Below are 4,865 nucleotides of genomic sequence, written 5' to 3'. Positions count from 1 at the left end.
ATAGAAAATTGCATTAAATTAGCATGGACAAACAAGCATAGTTCGGAATTAGGTTACATCGTTTTCCTAGAAAGAAGAAAATTTAGCTCATGCTAGAATTGGAATTCAACATAAACGAATTCACCATAATTGTTCTGAGAAGATGGGAAGAAGAAAATAAACACTGAAAAATCCTCCTTGCAGCCTCAACTGGTCGTCAAAAGCTCAAGGGAACGATTCAACGCCTTTCTCCCGTCCGTGCTCGTGTATGAATCCAACGTACGTGCAATAAATTGGAATTCCGTCTCCAAAACAAATGATTTGAATCCCTCTAGTTATGTTTTTCTCTCCCAAAGAGTGTTCTCCAGTCAAAAACCGCGGCTCTAGAGTGAAGAATGGCCTTTTATATGGTCCCACGGCGGAAAACCTAAAATCTGTCAAAATACGATGTTCGCTCGAGCGGGGTGTCGAGCGCGCGTCGAGCGTTCGACTCTGCCTGATTTCGCTCGAGCGATAAATGTCTCCGCTCGAGCGATCTTCGTTTTTCAGCAACCCGCTCGAGCTCCCTGTCGAGCGGCAGTCGAGCGTTTGAATCTGCCTGAATTCGCTCGAGCGGCCAAAAGCCTCCGCTCGAGCGAACTTGTAAAATCTGCAATATGAAATTTTGCAAGCCATCAATTAACCTCAATACATAGAAATTGCAAACTCTATATATATATATATATAAAAGGCAAAAAATTAATAATAAAATGATAATATTTTATTATTATTTTGTCTCAAATATGCATAAGTCAATATAAAAGTTTTGCTTTAATGACAAAAGGGATATCAAATAGGTAATTTTATATATGCATATGTAATAGCTGTCAATCTACCTAAAACGATTTAGGTGAGTATGCTGAAAATACTCAACTCAAATCTTTAGGACATTGACGTTGTAGAGGTCCGAAGAGACTATTATGGACAAAAGTAGTGCGATGAATGTAGCACTCCTCGTTCCTGAGGAGAGTAATTTTTTTTCATTTATTTATTTTTTATATTCTTAAATAATTTTTTTAAAAAAAATCACAATATCACTAAAAAAACACTTTTTTAATTATTAAGTTAAAAAAAAAAAAAAAGAAGAAGAGAGAGATATTTAAGACACACTATCGGAAGTTCGGAACCCATCTCTCGGTGTGGATAGTATTTCTCTTATGGACACATTCCAACCAAAGCAATAGATCTAAGGTTCAAGTTTTAGTCCATTTTAGTTCGTTTTAGTTCGTTAGTCCATGTGATTAGATATTCTTGAAAGGTTGATACTTCACAAATCATGCGCGTAAGAAATTCCTTTGTTTGCTCTTTGCGAAATGATGTCTATCAGTGAAATGCATCCCATATTGATATTTTAGAATAGAGAAGTACTACAGATATAAATCGATTATATAAAAATAAATTTATAAATTAACGCGTCTTTATGTGATATGTTAGATTTATTTTACAATAAAAATAATTTTATAATATAATATACAGTATCAACCTACGTCAGTTTGTTGGATTATTTTTATATATAATTTTTTTGAATTTAAAATATTTTTATTTAAGATAAAGAGTTAAACACGTCCACGAGAGTCACATGTATTCTTTCGCATAAATACTTAACTTGAATAACAAATATGAGTAAATCTTGTAAAATGAGTCCGTGCACATCTCATTTATATATAAATCACCTTTATTCAATCAATAATTAGGGCTCGTTTTGATTTAAAAAATATTTTGTCTCATCTCATTTTATTATTATAATTTTTTTAAATTTTTACATAAAATATAATAAATAATTCAACTTTTTTAAATCTTAATTTTACTTTTTTAAATTTTAAAATACTAATAATATTAATATTTTATTAAACTTTTAACTTTTATTTAAAATATTCAATTTTATATCTAAATCCAAACTAGCTCAATCAGTTTGAATTTTAAACTCATCTCATTTAATTATTATAATTTTTAAAATTTCAACACAAAATATAATAAATCATTCAATTTTTTTAAATTTTAAAATAATAATAACATTAAAAAATAATATTATAATAATATTTTATTTAATTTTTATTTTTTTATCTTAATTTAATTTAATTTAATATTCAAACACAATTTCAGAGTTGATCAAAACATTTTTTAAAAGAAAAATAAAAATAAAAAATAAAAGAGAAGGCTCGGACTTCAAAATGTACTGATTCCAAAATTTATAACAAATTCGTGTTGCGGTGTAAACAGATTTCGATCCGTGTATATTTGACTGCTACGTCTACAAATCTTCACCCACGTCTACAAATTTTCATAAATTTCTTTAAATTAAATAACAAAATATGAAAAAATAAAATAAAATAATAATTAATAATTAAAATATGAGAAAATAAAATAAATTAATAATTAAAAAAATTAAATATTTTTTAAATAATTAATTACTCATTACTATATAATAAATAAATGAATATCTAATATAAAAATTTGATGTGAATAGTTAAATTTAAATTCATCTTATATTATTGTATTATTATATAATAAAAAATAAATATTTCAATTTAAAAATTTATATAAATAAAATAATTAAAATTTAAATTTATCTTACATTTATAAAAATTATATTTTATGTATATATAATCTATTAATAATGCTCTCAAGCCCAACAAACTCCAAAAACAGGCCCAACACAGGTCAACATAGGTCTAACTTACTTCACAATTTCACGAGTAGTACTACTATATCACTCAAGTTATATTGCTCATTTTGTGGTATGCCACATCGTTTATTAAATAAAATATATATATTCGAAATAAAATTATATCTAAAAATATAAAAAGACAAAGATTGAAATTCAAAATTCCCTCTACTATTGTGTTTTAAATTTTTTTAATAAACCACACAACGAGACAACATTGAAAAAATAGTGGCACTACATCAATGAGAGACATCATCGGCAAAAAAGAATTTCTCATTCTAAATTGTTGTTTTTTTAAAAGAATTCTCCTCATTATTTCATACTACATATAAATTTTTTATTTTTTTTATTTCAAAACGTGTGGTGTATAAATGATAAATAGAAAATTTTAATTAATTTAGGAATAATAAAATAAAATTAAAAGAAATATGATATGTAAATGATGATGAATAATAATAATAATAATAATATATATATATTTTAAAAGTCGCCAAATTAAATGCCCTATAATACTCTGAAAGGAATGAGTCCTAAAAAAGTTAAAAACAAAAAGGGAATTTTGGGGTAAGACGGTGCTGCACCTACTACATCTTTTAAGCCGTCTAATTAATTTCTTATTTATTTTTGGTGGGGTCTGAGCATGTGTTGAAAGTCATACTAAATTAATGTGCAACTTATATGCTCAAAAAAACAAAAAACAAACAAATAAAAAACTAGTGTGCAACTTTTGCATCGCGATAATGGTGTAATGGACGGCGCTGCCATGACGGAATTAAGTTCTTGTTAGGTTGGGCTTGTCGTTTGATCCGTTCCGGCTCCAACCAGAATACGCAACATTAAATACGACGGAAAGAGAAGGCATTAATTGAAACTTAAAAAAATAAGAAAAAATCTTTAAATCGGTGCCTCCTATAATGTGTAGTTATAGGAAACCAATAGTGAGCTGACACGTAGGCGATGGAACTTGAAGGAATGAAGCCGCGCTGCAGGGGATTATTCTGTTTTGCCCCATCTGTGTTTTGAGTTTCTCTCACCCGTACCCTATCTCTCCTTCGCAACTCGGTCTCTCTCATTCGAGTATTCCAGCCCATCTCTGTTTCGGGTTTCAGTGACCCCAATCGGTGCTTCGCAACTCAGTCTCGGTCTCTCTTTCGAGTATTCCAGCGACCACCAATCGGTCGGGTTTCGGCTTGCTTTCGAGTTTCGGCGACCCCAAATCGGTGCTGCTGCTGCTGTCCAGTGGTTCACGTCGACTCCCCTTCACGTGTTTGGCTACTGCTGTTGCTGTCCAGTGATTCACGAAGACTCCCACTCCCACTCCGGGTGAGTTATTTTCTGGTTTTAGGAATCTGGTTTTAGGATTCTTTAATCCCTAATTCGTAATGTTCCAGTATTAACAAAGTGTTCTAGCATATTTTTTAATGATTTCAAGCAGCTCTAAACGACGAAACGACGAAATCACAATAAAAATCATGGTAAAATCTGTGGGCACAACCTCATTTAGAAGTCTGAAATCTGTGTTATAACTGTAGAGGAGAGAAAGGAGATAGCGAGTAGAGGAGAGAATGGGCACGTGAGATAGAGAGGAGGGGGAGACGGCGTGTGGTTGGGTTTCAGCTTGCAGGAGAGGGAGGAGGAGACGGCAAAGGAAAAATGCAGAGCGAATTCGAGGGAGGGAGAGCAGAGTTCGGCTTGTTCGAAAGGGGGCTTCAATTCAATGATCAAGAACTGATCCCCTGTTATGTGGCCAGTACCAATTTTTTATGTGCCCGTTACGTGTCAACTCACAACTGATTTCTAATAAATACAAGTTATAGGTGCCACCGGCCCGAAGCGCCTCTCAAAAAATAAACCAAGATCAAATTATAGTCAGCCCTCAGCACCTAACTCCAACTTCCTTTTCAGTTTTCCTTTCATTTTCATTTACATACGTACATATATATATACATACATATATATATATACATATATATATATACATATATATATGTATATATATATAGAAGTGACCGAATGAATTTTTAATGGATCACAGGCGTGTCCCTCTTTTGGTGATTTTAATTCTCAACGTTTATTTAATAAGCAGTAGTCAGTTTATATATATAAAGTGACTATCTATTAGAATTTTATTGATTTAACAGTTTTTATTATTTTATCATTAAAATTAATCTGTTAGTTGCCT

Source organism: Carya illinoinensis, chromosome 8 (genome assembly GCF_018687715.1).
Source record: "Carya illinoinensis cultivar Pawnee chromosome 8, C.illinoinensisPawnee_v1, whole genome shotgun sequence".
Classification (NCBI taxonomy): Eukaryota; Viridiplantae; Streptophyta; class Magnoliopsida; order Fagales; family Juglandaceae; genus Carya; species Carya illinoinensis.
The sequence above is the reverse complement of the archived record's forward strand: the minus strand, read 5'-3'. Positions refer to the sequence as shown.